Source organism: Rutidosis leptorrhynchoides, chromosome 10 (genome assembly GCF_046630445.1).
Source record: "Rutidosis leptorrhynchoides isolate AG116_Rl617_1_P2 chromosome 10, CSIRO_AGI_Rlap_v1, whole genome shotgun sequence".
Taxonomy (NCBI): Eukaryota; Viridiplantae; Streptophyta; class Magnoliopsida; order Asterales; family Asteraceae; genus Rutidosis; species Rutidosis leptorrhynchoides.
In genome coordinates this window covers 15,021,774-15,042,877 of record NC_092342.1, presented here as the reverse complement: position 1 = coordinate 15,042,877, position 21,104 = coordinate 15,021,774, and positions in this window count along the sequence as shown.

The following is a 21,104-nucleotide window of genomic DNA, read 5'->3' as shown; positions in this document are numbered from 1 at the left end:
ATTGGGATCAGCATCTATTTTAATAGATGCTGCCATTAGGGTCCCTATATCTTTTAAACAGGTCAGACCAAATTTATTTAACATATCTTTGATATATTTATCCCGACTTATAAAAATTCCATCATCAAGTTGTTTAATTTGCAATCCCAAAAAGTATTGCAAATCTCTTTGTAAGCTCATTTCATATGTCTTTGACATAAGTTTTGAAAAATCTTGACAATGTTTTTCATTTTTAGATCCATAAATAGTATCATCCACATATATCTGTACCAGCAACAGATCACCATCTGTCTCTTTTGAGAACAGAGTGATATTAATTGTTCCAACTTTAAAACCTATACCAGTGAGATACACATGAAGTGTCTCATACCATGCTCTTGGAGCCTGTTTGAGGCCATAAAGAGCTTTGTCTAGTGAAACGACTCGTCCATATTACTATAAACGCAGTATGTTCTCATTGGTCCCATAGCGAGGTATTTGACCTCTATATGATACGTTTTAGAAAATATTGCATTCGTTTCATAAAAAGCACATCATTATTATACATAATGCATGTTTTAAACAAGTGGGCGATTATTTAAGAAATAATCCCCAAAATACATCGGTTTCGATGGTACTACACACGTGACGTAACAGTCGAATATAATACATGACAAAGGTTTTATTGATGCAACACTTTATTTAAATAAAAGTATGAGACTCCATGCACAGCTTGCTCAGATAATGCAACAGCGGAAGACTTTCTTAAGGACCTGAGAATAAACATGCGTAAACAGTCAACACAAAGGTTGGTGAGATATATAGGTTTATCATCGATATAAATATAGACCACAAGATTTTATAGTTATAAATATATGTACACTCGCAAGTGTATAAAACTATTCTATAAGTTGTTGAGCGCTTCGGTAACTATACTTAACCATTAATGTGGCATATTCCCTTTATTATGAAATCTCCCTACACTGTACCAAGTGTAGTAAAAATGAAGTACTATGCAACCGTTTACGATACTAGAGCGACTAGCCCGGTTGGGGTTGTCAAACCTGATAGATCTATCAATAGAATTCGCGTATACATGTTCTTACAACATGTAAATATTAGTTACCAAGCTATTAAGGAAGATATGCAAAGTGGTACAACTCAACGTAGAATATATTTTAAGTACTTGTGTCTATGGCGTAAAACATAAAATGCATGTATTCTCATCCCAAAATATTTGTAGAGTTTAAAAATGGGACTATATACTCACGGTAGTAAAAGTATAATAATAATAAGTTTTTAGCTTATTAAAAATATGGCCGTCGTCCTTGGATTCACGAACCTATAACAATAATAACGATTCAGATAATAATACGACATATGAATAAAATAAAGCAAGTTCATAGAATACTTATATAATAATTTTTAACATTTTATGCTAGTAGTCCATTGTTAGTAGTCCTTTGTTAGTAGTCCAAAATAGTCCAAAAAGTCCAACAGTCCAATAATCGGTATATACATATATATATATATATAATCTTAGAATTACCCCACGAAGTATTGTATACGTATTGTCTTTGCATCAACCCAGAGACGTATTGTATACGTATTGTCTTAGAATTAACTAAGATGTATTGTGTACGTATTATCTTAGGATTTATCAAAACGTATTGTATACTTATTGTGTTAGGACGTACCAAGAATATTATTATACATATATACAATCACAGAATTAACCAAGATTATAATATTTTGTTATACTACTGATAACATGTCCAAATATATATAGGATATAGGAAAATTTAATAAGGATATGGTTAATATAGTTTTTATAATATAAATTTCGTCCATACAACGTTAATTTTAGCAGATTTTGTTTTGCTCGCCAAATATTCATTACAACTCCGTTTAAAGTGAATCAAATTGCTATGGATTCATTAAGAAGTAAATTTTACAAAAACAATTTGAAAAGTTCATCCCAGGTAGTAATTTTTAGAGCTTTACCCTCTTTTTGTGTCGGTGGACAGATTTGGAAAAATCCCGGCATCCACCCAATATATCATTTTTTGATAAAATACTTCCACTTTGTCTAAAATCATGAAAAAAATACCGGAAGTCTTATTTACATATATTAACATATTTTCAAAGTCTTAGCCTCGAACTCAAAGTCTAAGATAGGTTTTTAATTCCCAACCCAAAACAGTCCGCTTTTTGCCGAATGGAGATTAAAGGATATATGTTAAGTCTCAAGGTGTTCTTCATATGTACAAGTTATAGGTTCTTATATTAACTTAATATAACATCATAATACATATAAATAAGTGTTATTAGAGTTAAGTTAGAAAGATTAGATTAGTTTTTCAAACAAGCTTGGTGTTCACCAAAACAAGTTCTAGTTTTTACAAGTTTTATAAGTATAATAAGATAGCAACTATACAAGGAATTGAACAAGGATTTTGAGAAGTATTTTACCTTGATTATGAAGAGGAAAGTTGTTGAGATTAAAGTATGATATGAGAGCATTCAAGTGTATGTTTTTAGTTTAAGAAAATGTGGAGTAAAAATGAGTTAAAATGGTCCTTATTTATAAGCTTATAATTTTGGCTTTTAGTGAAAATATCTAAGATAAGTTAAATTGTATTAAGTCATGCATGACATATTAAATTTATTAGGTCATGGATGACATATTACACAAATAATTGCAGAATTCTATTGGTATATACCAATAGTAAATACTTCTAGAAGCTGTGTATAATACGGGTAAAAATACCGTATGAATGCGAGTAGAATTCTTTGAGGAAATTGAACGAAAATATGAGTATAGCTATCCTTTATATGTATTGGTATATTATAAAGTGTATTCAATACTTGTAAGGATGTATTTACACTCGTAATACATTATATGTAAATACATTTTAACATAAGTTAATTACGTCGTTTAAATAGTAATATATATATATATATATATATATATATATATATATATATATATATATTGTTTGAAAACTCTTTAAATTAGTAGTATGAAAAAAAAAATATATATATATATATATATATATATATATATATATATATATATATATATATATATATATATATATATATATATATATATATATATATATATATATATATATAATACTTTGTTAATATACTTAATGAGATATTTAATTATCATATTTTCAAGTTAAATATATATAAATCCATATATATACACAATAATTAAACAATTAAACAATTAAATCAAGTTATGACGTTCGTGAATCGTCGGAATAAAAGGGTGACCAAAAGCTTGTGTAAAACTCTTTCTGAAGGTTCAAGACTTATTAAAATTCATTGCTTATTAAGTCAGAATTATATAAAGATTAAGTTTAAATTTGGTCGGAAATTTTCGGGTCGTCACATCTAGCTTGTAGACATGGTCTGGATATTTACTACTTACAAAACCAGGAGGCTGTTTGACATAAACTTCTTCTTGCAGCTTTTCATTTAGAAATGCAGATTTAACATCCATCTGGAATACCCTAAAGTTCATCTTAGCAGCATATGCCAAGAACAATCTGATAGCTTCCATCCTAGCCACTGGAGCATATGTCTCTCCATAATCCAATCCTTCTTCCTGTATGAACCCTTGAGCTACCAACCTAGCTTTGTTTCTGATCACAATCCCATCTTAATCCATCTTGTTCTTGAAAACCCACTTGGTACCAATGATCTTCTTAGTTTCATCATCACATTTAGGTACCAATGTCCAAACCTTATTCCTATCAAACTGGGAGATCTCTTCTTGCATAGCTCCTGCCCAGCTTGGATCTTTGATTGCTTCATCAGGACATGTAGGTTCAATGGTAGACACAAAATTTACATGCAAACAAAAATTGCTGGTTACATGCCTTCTTGTTTTAACACCACTAGCCAGATTACCAATAACCTGCTCAATTGGATGCTCTTTTGTCCATCTAGTGTTATGAACAGGTGAGCTTGTCGTGAAACACACAACATCTTGATCATCAGCTGGTTCAAAGGTATGAGCAGCAGTTGGAGATAACTGTTCATTATTAATGTAACCAGTACCAGCTTGTGATCCTTCAAACCCAGTAGACCTATGCTCAATTTGTAGGACTTCAGTAGAGCCAGTAGGTCCACTTAGTTTAGACACAGATGGAACAAAGTGTTCCATCTCATCATCAGAGAACCCAGCAACATGGATTGGTGAGGGATTTGCAGCTGGTTCTTCTTCATCATCAAGAGCTTACTTAGTATTCTCTTCAAACAATAAATCTTCATCTTCTTAACTAAGAGATGAAGCTGGGGCAGTCTTGTGACGACCCGAAAATTTTTGACCAAATTTAAACTTAACCTTTATATGTTTTCGACACGATAAGCAGAATTTGTAATATTGAATCTCAAAAAGTTTGGAACTACATTCATGTAATCAATTACCCTTTGACCGTGTTCGACGATTCACGAACAATTATGTGTATATAGATATGTATATATAATATATAATATTAACTGAAAACATTAACAAAGTATTAGATATATGATACTTTACATGAACGTATTTGTTTTGATATATTTATCGACAGAATTAAGAGATAATATAAAATGATTGAATTATCAGATACATTATGATATGATTACGGGCCTATGTTATGAGGTCCACTGTGATTTAAGAAATCTATTCTTTTTGACAATATTCGGAAAATGGTAAAGTGATTTATAAGTAAGAACAAATGTGTCAATTAACGAGAACTAGACAAGGGTTAGTGGAAATTCCTGTTTAATTTTCAAGGCATGTTTTATAATATTTTCCTCGTGACCTTGATAAGATAACTATGTTAACTTTCATTTTATTTAATATGAAAGTAAGAACGTGGAGTGTAAATAACTTAGATGTTGGATATTGATAAGTTAAGTAACTCGACATTTTTCATTAAGATGATTTCATACGTTTATTTAACCTTTGGACTTTATTCCATGCTTCACCAACAGACTGTAATTTAAAAACTTGAAACCTATTATGAATATATATAATTCTACTTTTCTAAAATGTTTTATGATATAACGATTTAAATTAATATTATATATATTTATACGCGTATTATACGTACATAGTTTTATACTTTTACTATACTTTAACTTTACCTTTACTTTACTTTTACTTTACTTTAACTTTAATAATTCATACTTTAATAATTCACTTTAATAATTCATACTTTAATAATTCATACTTTAATAATTCACTTTAATAATTCACTTTAATAATTCATACTTTAATAATTCACTTTATTAATTCATACTTTAATAATTCACTTTAATAATTCATACTTTAATAATTCACTTTAATAATTCAAAAATCTATTATAAATAGAATTCAATAGGTTTCATTATTTCATAGAAACTTGAAAATATATTTCTCTAAATTCTCTCAATCGAATTACATATATATATTTACATAGTATTATTTCAAGATATTATTAGTATACATAAAATACTACGACGGAGTTATATTCAGACGATTTTAAAATAAGTTTTCAAACAGGATAGAGCTAAGGAAATTATGGGTTATAGCTATGGAGGTTATGGGTATTGTTCGAGGGTATTGCTCGTGAGGTCAACCTAACGTTTATCATTTTCGTTGCGTCTACGTACTTTCCTGCAATATTGAATCACAATATTGATACGTGAGCATTCATATCTTATCTTTTATATATTAATAGTGTATCCCTTACTAGTGCTCGAGTATATATGATTATGCATGTTTGTATGCTTAGTTTCGTCGTTAAATAGTTTATGATAAATCACGAATTTGATACATATGCTACTGAGATAAGGTATATGATATGCATGTCGTTGAAAAGCTAAAGAAAAATTAATAACTTTTCATTTAGAAATCGTGTAGTTTCGATGAACGGATTAAAAGATATGGTCAACTGAATTATCATTAATTTTAATATTATTATTAAAATGATTATTATAATTGTTATCAGTTGATGTTATTACTAAAATTATCTTTATTACTAAAAATTAATATTTTTATTGAAACTATCATTTTATTATTTTTATCATTATTATTATTATCAATATTATTTTATCAAATAAATATGCGTACAAAGATATTTTTACCACACGTAATATAATTACATTAATAATACATACCACTATATTTTTATGATATTAAGTGAATTTTATAAATTTTATTACTTGAGATATATAAAAGTATATTTTTATCATATATGAATTTTAATATAAATTTTTATTATTTAGTATAATAAGATCTGATAAATATATTTAAATATATAAAACGACTATATATAAGTTATATAATAAACATGTATAGATTTTGGAAGTCATTTTGGGTCAAGTTGACTTTTGCTGACTTTTGCATATCGGTCTCGAGCATTAGGATTGTGATACACTACGACTTGACCTAAATTGTTAGACAGATATTGACCAACATATAAATATATATACTTAATATAAGTTCGTGAATCCGAGACAAACCCTGCACTTGTTCAGTGCCGTCATATACATAATTGCTACGAAATACAGTATTGTGAGTTTCATTACTCCCTTTTTATATATATTTTTGGGCTGAGAATACATGCACTGTTTTTATAACTGTTTTACGAAATGGACACAAGTACTAAAAACATATTCTACGTTGAGTTGTACCACTTTGCATATTTTCCCCTAATAGCTTGGTAACTAATATTTACATGTTGTAAGAGCATGTAAGCGCGAATCCTATTGATAGATCTATCGGGTTTGACAACCCCAACCGGGCTAGTCGCTCTAGTATCGTAAATGGTTGCATAGTACTTCGTTTTTACTACACTTGGTACAGTGTAGGGAGATTTCATAATAAAGGGAATATGCCACACTAATTGTTAAGAATGGTTACCGAAGCGCTCAACAACTTATAGAATACTTTTATACACTTGCGAGTGTACGGATATTTATGGAAACTAAAATCTTGTGGTCTATTACTATTACAGAAATGATTGATTATAATAAACTAATAAACTCACCAACCTTTTGGTTGACACTTTAAAGCATGTTTATTCTCAGGTATTAAAGAAATCTTCCGCTGTGCATTAGCTCATTTTAAGGATATTACTTGGAGTCATTCATGACATACTTTGAAAGACGTTGCATTCGAGTCGTTGAGCTCATCAAGATTAATATTAAGTCAATAATAGTTGGATGTAATATGAAATGGTATGCATGCCATCAATTTTTAATGTAAAGAAAGTTTGTCTTTTAAAAATGAATGCAATGTTTGTAAAACGTATCATATAGAGGTCAAATACCTCGCGATGTAATCAACTATTGTGAATCGTTTATAATGTATATGAACGGGTCCTTTCAGTTGGTATCAGAGCGGTGGTCTTAGCGAATCAGGTCTGCATTAGTGTGTCTAACTAATAGTCGTTAGGATGCATTAGTGAGTCTGGACTTCTACCGTGTCTGCATGTCAAAAGTTTTGCTTATCAGTTCGTGTCGAAAATTATCTGCTTATCATTCTTAGGGAATCACTTACTTATCATTCTTAGTCTAGACACATCTTACTGCATTGATTGCATGAATAGTGTATAGACAAAATTCATATCTTAGCGTATCTGTTACAGTAAACTTTGCCTGGCATATTCTGTAAATTCCTCCGTAATCTACAAAATATTTTGTTCTATATATATAGATATTCTATGTAATTAGAATACCACCCGATAGCCGGAAAAATCATTTCATATCGAAAAATCTTTTATTCAATCGTATGAAATGGAATTCGTCATTAGTTCAAGTCCCTCGGATTCCGAAATGGAATCCCACTCAAGCTCCGAAAGCAGTGTGACTGGAATGGATCAACCAATCAGCCATCATCTATTCTGGATGAATTGGAGATGGGTTCGTAGCCTCCTTAATCATTGGAGATAAGATGAAGGTGATCCTTTCCATCCACCACATTGCCCTCTTGGCGAAGAACCTGAAGCACTTACCGGCGAACCTGTCCGAAACACCATTTTCTCTCTCATTTCCAGAGTAGCTCGTCACGATTATTTACTACACCAAATTCTAGATCTTATTTATCCGCTCGTCCGAACCGACAATCACCCCGGTGTAATAGAAGAAGTCAACGAGCTTCGCGCTCGGGTAGTAGCTTTGGAGAATATGTTCCAGAGGTTACAAACACCAGCAGCAGCACCCGCAGCATAACCAGTACCACCATCATCAATGCCAATAGTACCATTACCACCCCCAACCACAACCGCGTCATAAACCTCAACTTTACAATCTGTCCCACGAGCACCAATGTCATACGCTCTGTAGATACCAAAGAATACCAACAACAACAAACGATGAAGTATTGATTCATAATTTCATTGAAGAAACATTATGCGATGATTATGTAGTCTCTAAAGTCTTAGAAATTATCTACTCTAGCCCTAACCATAAATCAGATGAGTAAACCAAAATGATAGGAGGAAGAGTAGAAACCCTGACAAGAATGGTGCGTGATTTACTTATTTTACCAACAACATCAGCAGTACCGTTAGCCTCACCAACACAGTCAGTGCCGTCAGCATTGTCAGAATCAGCAGCACCTATAACATCACAAGCTCCGTCAGTTCAAGAATCACCGTGGACATCATTACTAATCAACAACGCGTATAATAAAGTATTGATCACAGTAGTAAAATACTCTGTGAAGATTATGTAATCTCTAATGTTAGAGATTATTCATTTCTAACTCCAGCCTAAGATCAAATGAACTTAATTTAGTATTAATTCATCAAATCTGTATTACATCTGAAGAAAATATACACATGTATATTTTCATAAAGACTGTAATAAAATTCTTTTGTACAAAATATTAATTGTGAATTTTTTTTAACGGGTAGGTAATACCCAAGAGATATATAGATTCACAATTAATATGTTACATTCTTCGAATCTGATTCAGCAATCATCAACTATACTCACTATTGTCATAACAATATACATTCTTTCATAGAAATCAAAATAACCATACTCATTCAAATTCAATTACATATTCTGATTTTAAAATCGCAAAATTTAATTCGAGATATAGCCAAAAATCATCACTCTTAAATCCTTACATCTTTCAAAGCTATACTTTGACTTCAAAACTGTGTTAGAACATCATAGGTATATTAACGATTACAAACTGTGTCCAAACCCTTCGAAATTCCTGAAGACACTTCAAATAATGAACAATCGAGATGATGATCCAACCACATGTTACCCACGGTATACACCTGAAAAACTTCCGAAACTAAAGTCATAGTTTAACACGTATCTGTCACGACCCGGAAAATTTCGACTAATTTTGAATCAAACTCTCGATACGATATAATATTTTTACACGATAAGCAAAGTCTGTAATATTGAGTCTCGAAAATTTTTGAAACTATTTTATATATTCAATTGACCTTCGATTGTTCTCGACGATTCACGAACAACTATTTGTAAATAGATAAATATAAATATATATATATATATATATATATATATATATATATATGTACATGAATATTAATTGTAAATATATAAGATTAAATATTAAATTTATTTATTTAAAAATATATATTTAATATATTTAAATATATTCATATTCATGTATATATATATATATATATATATATATATATATATATATATGTACATGAATATTAATTGTAAATATATAAGATTAAATATTAAATTTATTTATTTAAAAATATATATTTAATATATTTAATAAAACCTGAATCTATATATATATATATAAAGTATATTAAAAATAAATATTAAATGATTGTATTACTCGTTTGATGTTTCGATTAATATTAAGCAAGATAAATTTAAACTATTGTAATTTTAAAATAAACGATGATACGAAAATGAGTTCTATAAATTTTAGGCATATTAAAAATGTATATTGGAACTATTTGATTAGTTTTAACACTTTTTATATTTCACCCATAAATGAGATGGACAGTTGATGTAATTGTTATTTAACAAATTAAGAATCGAATTTTATACTATAATGACTGAAATAAATAAAGATAATTAATACAAAGATTTGGAATTTTTCTGAACACTTTTATCCGCCACTAATTATCAACGGACCACGATATATCACTATGCTGAAAAAGTGTCAGTACAACCATCCAAATAACAGGCGGCTAATTTCTAAATAATTGAGATACTACTGTGTTGTGATTCCTATCATCACCACTTGACAGATATATTAATATTATGCATATTATGCATATGATATATAGAAATTACATACGTACACAAACAAAACCCAAAACCCCACCATCCACTACTCTTTCTCTATCTGTTTCTTTCTTTTCCTATCTATCTAACTAAACTCCATTAACTTATGTATACATATGGATAGTTTGAAAACATGGTCACCACCTTTAATCTTGAACCGCCACTTCATTATCGACCCACCTTTCCACCATGAATCACTCAACAAACCGTCACCCACTTCACCACTCTCTTTGCTTCGTGATCACCATAACCACCAACAAACGTCACCATCTTCCATCACTCGAGCCACCTGCATACTTCAATTTTTTTACCATCTTAAGCCACCAGGATCGCCACTCTAACTTCAACCCATCGCCACCTTCACCAATGATTGCAACCGCTATGTTTCTGTTTCTATAAGTCGAAGAACACCACCATTTTTCAGTCTGTTTTTCTGTCCAAGCACGAATGCAATTTGCAACCTTTCTCTTTCTATTCCTGTTACGGTGAACAATCACCAACGAGAACCACCCCAATCCGTCACCTATCTCTCTCTTCCTCTCTCTATTTCTTGTTGAAAATCGCCATTGATCACTACCACAATCACAGGTAACCATCGTTATCTTCCTCAAACCAACCGGAAGCCATAAGGACATCACCAATCACCACCATTTTGATTATCTCCAATGAACCACCATCGCTACCCTCACCATCTTGGAACCACCACCTTATAAAACCTATCGTGTGTTAATGCTATACTTAGTATTTCTATTTCTATATCTGTCACCACCAACACCATATTTTAAATTGAAATGCTGCATGATTATTTTCGCTGCTGCAACCTGATTATGTTCCCTGTTCGAATCAAAACTCACCATTGTTACTACTCTTCATTACTTCTCGATGATAATAAAAAGATAATGATAAATAGATATGATGATGAGCGATAAATTAAAGTGATGATCAAAAAGAATTGATGATGATAAACCTGATAATGATGGATTACCAATCCCACTTGCAAATAAACAAGTTTTTATTTCATGTTATTAATATAAATTAATGGAACTAAACTGCAGTTCATTAGCTTTTATACTGGGTCAAAATTCATTTTTTTTACACAAGTGGGCCGCTATTGTTATGATTGTTAGGCCAAATGAGTGCTATCGTTTGAAGTTGGGCCGAGGGTGTTTGTTTTGTTTTAGGCCGAGAAGTTAAATGAAGAGATGATGAGGTTACATTTACATACATGATGATGATGAATAATAAAAAGAAATCGATAGATATATAGGATATATAATTATTCTGTGGTATTAAAACAGAAATAGAGACATAGATGGATGGTTCACTGAGTTTGGGTTTAGCCAAGAGGTCGTGGGTTCAAGCCCGGGCAAGGGCGCTTATTTTTGGGACTTATTCTTTAAGGTAGTAATCACTTTTATTATTATTATTATTATTATTATTATTATTATTATTATTATTATTATTATTATTATTATTATTATTATTATTATTATTATTATTATTATTGTTGTTGTTATTATTATTATTATTATAATTATTATTATTATCATTATTAGGAAAATTATCATTTTTATCAAAATTATTATTATTATTATCATTATCACTAAAAGATCATTATTTTTAAATTTATCATCTTTATTAGTATTATTTTTATCATTATTATTATTAGTATTATTAATATATCAAATAAATATTTTCTAAATAAAAATATATTTATGACATAAAACGTAACTATGTTAATATTTTTGTAATAAATATTAATTATCTATTTAAAGTATATAAAAATAAATATATATTTAATTAATTTATTAATGAAACATATAAAAAATAACAATTATATCACTAATAATATGTAAGTCTGTTTGATTATCATTATACGTGATAATATATATATATAAATGATATAGGTTCGTGAATCCGAGACCAACCCTACACATGTTCAATGACGTTATATGTACTTTTACTACAAAATACAGTATGTGAGTTTCATTTGCTCCCTTTTTAATTGCTTTTGCAATATATATTTTTGTGCTGAGAATACATGCGCTGCTTTTATAAATGTTTACGAGGTAGACACAAGTACTTAAAATATATTCTACGTTGATTTGTACCACCCTGCATATCTTCCCTAATAGCTTGATAACTACTATTTACATGTGGTATTGTAAACGCGAATCCTGTTGATAGATCTATCGGGCCTGACAACCCCAACCGGACTGGATGACCAGTATTCAACGGTTGCACAGTACTTCGTTTCGGTGACTACTCTTGGTACAGTGTAGTGAGATTTCATAATAAAGGGAATATGTGACGTTGATTAAATGTTAAGTATGGTTACCAAGTGCACAACCACTTAGAATATTTTTATTAAAACGTTTGTGTATATGAAATCTTGTGGTCTATTAAGATATTGAAATGATTGTTATGATAAACCTATGAACTCAACCAACCTTTTGGTTGACACTTTTAAGCATGTTTATTCTCAGGTATGAAAGAAATATTCCGCTGTGCATTTGCTCATCTTAAAGACATTACGTGGAGTCATTCATGGCATATTTAGGACATCACCTCGCGATGGAACCAAATGTTGATGACTTCGTCCAGATGGATTAGGACGGGTCGTTACATATCCGTGTCAGACTCTTTGGCATTTATTAGCTAAAATGACTTTTCAATTCCTTACCAAAGTAGACAGTTGTGTCACAGCTCCACAAGTCAACTTCGACTTTTCAATTAAAACGGTCTTATTATAATCTCGATATATACGATGCCCTTTCGCCATCGTTACCGAAGAACCGTTTATGTCCCACCACATTAGCAATAAACTTACCAACAATTTCACTGATCTTTGATTTTCAGAAAAATCGATATATTCATTAGAACCCTATCATATACTCATCCGCACTTTGTAACAAGAATTGCCATACCAATTATTGAGAATCAGCAATCAGTATTTTGAAATCTCGCAGCATGTCTACATCAACAGTTATATATACATATAACGTCTGCCTCCAAGACTTACATACTTCGAATGTGAAGTTTCTGAAAAACGCCTAAACTGTGAACTAGTTCTCGAAATTTTTAAAAAATGCTGATGAAGCAGCGGAAACTGTCAACGATCTTAACAGTAAAAAGTTTGATGATAAAGAATAGTGTGTTGGCAAAGTTCAGAAAAAGAGAAGGTTTGGAACTGGAAAACGGATTGAGCAAAGTATGAAGGAGGCTCTGGACAAATCACAAAGTCTAAACCTGCCTTCAAAGAATCCAAATGATTCAGTATCGGCTGAAGTCATTATCAAATACCTTGCTCCTGACTCTAAACCCTTGCGGACAATATTCTTCATCATCCACTTATCTTAAATATTCTAAGATATCATCATATCTTTCATTATAAATATCCTCCATATTTCTGAAGATATTTTCATAACTATTCTTAACTGAAATCTTTTATCTCTTCGCGATATCAGTGATACATTATAAAGGAAACTGTATTAGTTTCTAAATTCTGAAAAATTCGAATTTAAATTATGAATGTTTTTGAAGTAGTGTTGGGAACTGAAGCATGAGTTAGTATAATATAATGACACTTGATCAACGTGATTAAATTACAGTAAGTCATGCTGAGTTTCTAACGGAACGTGATGATTCACAGATTATAACGTCATCACGTGCCATGTTACACGACTCTTACATTCTACCTAATCTCCAAACATATCGAAAACATATTCTTCCTGATAATTCTATATTTTCTCTTGAATTTTGGTAATTTGACAAATCAAGATCATGCCATTTCAATTTTACTCTTAGAACATTAACTATGTTCATTCCGAAATTCATATATACAAATTCTGGACTATTATATGCGGTGCTTAATCGCAAGAAGAGGAAATGAAAGAATGAAGCTCTGAAATAGAAATGAGAGTATAAATCGCATCAAATAGAATGGAGCATTAATTGTAGATGACAATGATTTTAGAAGACAGAAGCAGGGACTTGGAAATATAAGGGAAGATATAAATCCCAATGACAACCCGAAAATTATAAACCATATATATCGATGCATATAGCAATATAAAGACACGGGAGAACTAAAAACACTATAAAACCAAGAGTATAGTAGAAGTAAATAGATTCTTCCGGCGGCAGATGAAAAAGAAGTACGACAGATATGAAAGTGAGGAGTATATCAAGAATCAGCACTGGATGGAGCATATTGACAAATACTTTAAAATATGAGTTGAGGGAGAAAGAATAGAAGGTGTGAGTTGTAAGGAAACGAAGAAGGTGGATTTATAGTGAAGTACCAGACAGAACAATCAGGACAGATCATCGCATTTAACCAAAGAGGATTCTAATTTCCTTAATTATCGAAGAACCCAAATCTTATGAAGAAGATTTCCTCTAAATTCCTTAAAATCTAGAAATCAACCGTGACTACGTCACTGGTTAAAACGAATCTGTATTTATTCATTTCACTCTTTTGTGATAGCTTCACTTATACTCTTCGCGTAATCAAATTGTTTTATCTATATTACTCAATGATTATAACACTCTATTTATCAACTCATATTCGTCATGAAAACATTTTTATGGTTAGAAATGACGACCTCGATCAAATTTCGGGACGAAATTTCTTTAACGGGTAGGTACTGTGACGACCCGGAAATTTCCGACCAAATTTAAACTTAACCTTTATATGTTTTCGACACGATAAGCAGAATTTGTAATGTTGAATCTCAAAAAGTTTGGAACTACATTCATGTAATCAATTATCCTTTGACCGTGTTCGACGATTCACGAACAATTATGTGTATATAGATATGTATATATAATATATAATATTAACTGAAAACATTAACAAAGTATTAGATATATGATACTTTACATGAACGTATTTGTTTCGATATATTTATCGACAGAATTAAGAGATAATATAAAATGATTGAATTATTAGATACATTATGATATGATTACGGGCCTATGTTATGAGGTCCACTGTGATTTAAGAAATCTATTCTTTTTGACAACATTTTGAAAATGGTAAAGTGATTTATAAGTAAGAATAAATGTGTCAATTAACGGGAACTAGACAAGGGTTAGTGGAAATTCCTATTTAATTTTCAAGGCATGTTTTATAATATTTTCCTCGTGACCTTGATAAGATAACTATGTTAACTTTCATTTTATTTAATATGAAAGTAAGAACGTGGAGTGTAAATACTCGACAAGTTAAGTAACTCGACATTTTTCATTAAGATAATTTCATACGTTTATTTAACCTTTGGACTTTATTCCATGCTTCACCAACAGACTGTAATTTAAAAACTTGAAACCTATTATGAATATATATAATTCTACTTTTCTAAAATGTTTTATGATATAACGATTTAAATTAATATTATATATATTTATATGCGTATTATACGTACATAGTTTTATACTTTTACTATACTTTAACTTTACCTTTACTTTACTTTTACTTTACTTTAACTTTAATAATTCATACTTTAATAATTCACTTTAATAATTCATACTTTAATAATTCATACTTTAATAATTCACTTTAATAATTCACTTTAATAATTCATACTTTAATAATTCACTTTAATAATTTATACTTTAATAATTCACTTTAATAATTCGTATTTTAATAATTCACTTTAATAATTCATACTTTAATATTTCACTTTAATAATTCAAAAATCTATTATAAATAGAATTCAATAGGTTTCATTATTTCATAGAAACTTGAAAATATATTTCTCTAAACTCTCTCAATCAAATTACATATATATATTTACTTAGTATTATTTCAAGATATTATTAGTATACATAAAATACTACGACGGAGTTATATTCAGACGATTTCAAAATAAGTTTTCAAACGGGATAGAGCTAAGGAAATTATGGGTTATAGTTATGGAGGTTATGGGTATTGTTCGAGGGTATTGCTCGTGAGGTCAACCTAACGTTTATCATTTTCGTTGCGTCTACGTACTTTCCTGCAATATTGAATCACAATATTGATACGTGAGCATTCATATCTTATCTTTTATATATTAATAGTGTATCCCTTACTAGTGCTCGAGTATATATGATTATGCATGTTTGTATGCTTAGTTTCGTCGTTAAATAGTTTATGATAAATCACGAATTCGATACATATGCTACTGAGATAAGGTATATGATATGCATGTCGTTGAAAAGCTAAAGAAAAATTAATAACTTTTCATTTAGAAATCGTGTGGTTTCGATGAACGGATTAAAAGATATGGTCAACTGAATTATCATTAATTTTAATATTTTTATTAAAACGATTATTATAATTGTTATCAGTTGATGTTATTACTAAAATTATCTTTATTACTAAAAATTAATATTTTTATTGAAACTATCATTTTATTATTTTTATCATTATTATTTTATCAAATAAATATGCGTACAAAGATATTTTTACCACACGTAATATAATTACATTAATAATACATACCACTATATTTTTATGATATTAAGTGAATTTTATAAATTTTATTACTTGAGATATATAAAAGTATATTTTTATCATATATGAATTTTAATATAAATTTTTATTATTTAGTATAATAAGATCTGATAAATATATTTAAATATATAAAACGACTATATATAAGTTATATAATAAACATGTATAGATTTTGGAAGTCATTTTGGGTCAAGTTGACTTTTGCTGACTTTTGCATATCGGTCTCGAGCATTAGGATTGTGATACACTACGACTTGACCTAAATTGTTAGAAAGATATTGACCAACATATAAATATATATACTTAATATAGGTTCGTGAATCCGAGACAAACCCTGCACTTGTTCAGTGCCGTCATATACATAATTGCTACGAAATACAGTATTGTGAGTTTCATTACTCCCTTTTTATATATATTTTTGGGCTGAGAATACATGCACTATTTTTATAACTGTTTTACGAAATGGACACAAGTACTAAAAACATATTCTACGTTGAGTTGTACCACTTTGCATATTTTTCCCTAATAGCTTGGTAACTAATATTTACATGTTGTAAGAGCATGTAAGCGCGAATCCTATTGATAGATCTATCGGGTTTGACAACCCCAACCGGGCTAGTCGCTCTAGTATCGTAAACAGTTGCATAGTACTTCGTTTTTACTATACTTGGTACAGTGTAGGGAGATTTCATAATATAGGGAATATGCCACATTAATTGTTAAGAATGGTTACCGAAGCGCTCAACAACTTATAGAATACTTTTATACACTTGCGAGTGTACGGATATTTATGGAAACTGAAATATTGTGGTCTATTACTATTAAAGAAATGATTGATTATTATAAACTAATGAACTCACCAACCTTTTGGTTGACACTTTAAAGTATGTTTATTCTCAGGTATTAAAGAAATCTTCCGCTGTGCATTAGCTCATTTTAAGGATATTACTTGGAGTCATTCATGACATACTTTGAAAGACGTTGCATTCGAGTCGTTGAGCTCATCAATATTAATATTAAGTCAATAATAGTTGTATGTAATATGAAATGGTATGCATGCCCTCAATTTTTGATGTAAAGAAAGTTTGTCTTTTAAAAACGAATGCAATGTTTGTAAAACGTATCATATAAAGGTTAAATACCTCGCGATGTAATCAACTATTGTGAATCATTTATAATGTATATGAACGGGTCCTTTCAGGTATCATCAAATGTAACATTAATTGATTCTTCAAAACAACCCCTTCTTTTATTGAAAACCCTATATGCCTTTGACATGTTAGAATATCCCAAGAATATACCTTCATCAGCCTTAGCATCAAACTTGCCTAGCTAATCCCTATTTTTTAGAATGAAACAGGGAGTGCCAAATACATGAAGAAATGAAATTGAGGGTCTTCTTCCTTTGAGAACTTCATAAGCAGTTTTCTGATGTCTTTTCACTATTAAAGGTCTATTCTGGGTAAAACATGCAGTGTTCACAGCTTCTGCCCTATATGAATTTTTCAGCCCAGACTCAGCTAACATAGATCTTGCTGCTTCAATGAGAGTTCTGTTTCTTCTTTCTGCAACACCATTTTGTTGAGGTGTTCTCACAGCAGAAAAGTTCCGTGAAATACCTTTGTCAGCACAAAATTCTTCTAATGTAGCATTTCTGAATTCTGTACCATGATCGCTTCTTAGCTGTTTCACCAGTTGCCCATTTAAAAGCTCCATTCTTTTGATAAAATTGATAATTTCATCAGCAGCTTCACTCTTTTGCTTCAAAAAGAATACCCAGGTGTATCTGAAATATTCATCAACAATAACCAGTGTATACTTCTTCCCACTACAGCTGGCCACATTAACAGGACCAAAAAGATCCATATGAAGTAAATGAAATGGTTTCTCAATAGATGAGATTTGCTTTGATTTGAATGAGGCATGGTGATGTTTTCCCTTTTCACAGCCAGGACACAATCTGTCCTTTACATAAGACATGGCGGGTAGCCCAGACACCAAACTTCTACTGGATAATTTGTGAATATCTTTGAAGTTGAGATGTGAGAGTCTCTTGTGCCATAATCACTTCAGGTTGTCTGCTGCCTTTGAATAGAAACAAGTATCAGTTGTTGTGACTGCCGTGTTCTTGTCAATTTGATACATGTTTTCATGAGGTTTTGCAGTCAGCAGCGGCTTCCTTGTCTTATCAAAAATAGTGCCAATTTTCCTTCTGAATTGGACTATCTTATTCTTACTTGTCAGTTGGCTTATGCTGAGTAAATTATGTTTGAGCTCAACGACATATGCAACATTTGAGAACGTGACATTCCCATTAGTCAAAGTACCAAAACCCTTTGTGTAACCCAACAAATTATCTCCATACGAAATAACTGGACCATCCTTTTCTTGATAGTCCATCAGCAGGGACTTACATCCGGTCATATGTCTCGAACAACCACTATCGAGATACCAGATTTGCTTGTTTTGAATGCCCTGCACAGTAGCTAAGAGATTAGTTCTTTTTGGGAACCCATCCAAGGATGGGTTCTGAAAGGGTCATCTTTGATGATCTCTTCCTGTCTGCTGGTTTGCTTGAAGAAGCAGCAGCAGATGGGGATAGGGTAAAAGGACACCAATTGGCTAAGTGAAACTTGCTGCCAAATTTGTAGCATTTTCTCACATTTGGTATCGGTGACTGGTCATATACTGAGTAAATGGGTGCAGTAAGATCGGGTCGATTTTTGGTTACTGCCTCAATTAGCTGGTCAAGCTTGACTGTCATAATCTCAGTGATAGACAGCTCATCATTCGAGTCCACTTTTGCTTTTCCCTTAAGGGCAGCTTTCTTCTTGGAACCAGTACCATAGTCATGACGTATTGCTTTGCCTTTATCACTTGACGAGCCAGCGTGGAAAGTTACTGGCTTGTCTACTGAAGCTGATGAGCTAGAAGAAGTTTTTCCTGCTGCCTTGGACTTGCCAGTATTACGTTTAACTGGCTTGTCTACAGCTACTGGTTGACCAGTAAGTTTGTCATCAGCTGGCTCACCACAATTGGAACTCGAACACGAAGGGGAATCAGTTGGTTTAATTTTTCTTAGATTATTTTCAGTGATTTCCCTTTTAATACGTCTTTCTTTTGGAGTCATGTAGTAGATGCTTGAGGGGTCAATAGTCTCATCAATTGAGGTACTGGCTTCTCTTGCTCTAACTTCATCCTCCAAAATCTCTTTCATGGCAGGTGGTGCTGACACAGCAGGTCTAACAAAATTATTTGTCAAGACCTTTTTACCCTTAACTATCTTGGCAAAAGTATTTGGCAAGACAGCTTCAGGATCAGTTTCAAGAATTGGGTCCATGAAAGTAACTTCTGCAATAGCAGCAGCAGCATAGTCACAAGCAAAGAAAGCTTCAACTTGGGCTGACACCTGCTCGTTAACACACTTTGCTGTGCGTAGAGCAGATGCACACCACGAAGCCACAACCTTTTTAAGATTATCCAGCTGGTTCTTGACTTTTGCTGCCTCAACGTGAAGAGACCTTAAAGCAAAGTTTTGTTTTTCAAGTTTGGAAATATCATCTTTCAAGATTTTAATTTCATCATTTTTTCTTTTAAGTTTCTCATTTAAAGATTTGTTGTCAGTTTTCAAAACTTCTTCACGTTTGCTGCCTCTACATAAGTCAACTCTTAGGTAGTCAAACATTTCAGCTTTTTCATCATCAATATAAGTTCGAAAATTATCAACCTTATACATCAATTTAGTTTTTCATTGAGGAGAATCTCTTTTCTGATCAGCTTCCTTCATATCAGCCAAAAACTTACTACCCCTATCATCCTCATCAGATTCCTTGACCTCATTGACCATTAAACACAGCTTTTTATCTAGAGCATAACCAGCACCATCATCATCAGTATCACTATCAGAGGAAGACGACGAGCTGGTTTCATCCCAATCATTATGCTCAGCGACTAGAACCTTTTCTGGCTTTTTACCCTTCTTATTAGTCTTAGCACTTTCCTTCATCTGTGCTTTCATAGCTTTGTACTTGTTCTTGTACTTGTCAGCTTTTGAGAAAGAGTTAGCATGTGAAGTTGAAGGTTTCCTGGACATGCATTCAGCAGCAAAATGTCCAACCTTCTCACAATTATAACACTCAGATTTAGGACCCTTGACTGACTTGCTGCTATACCTAGCACTCGGTTTCTTACTCCCTTTGTATGACTTGCTGGTTCTATTACGTGGAACCTTTTGAACTGCCTAGCCAGCAAAGCCATACCTTCAGCAAAACCTTCTGCATCACTTTCATCATCACTGCTTTCTTCAGACCCAGTACTACTATCCACATCACTCTCA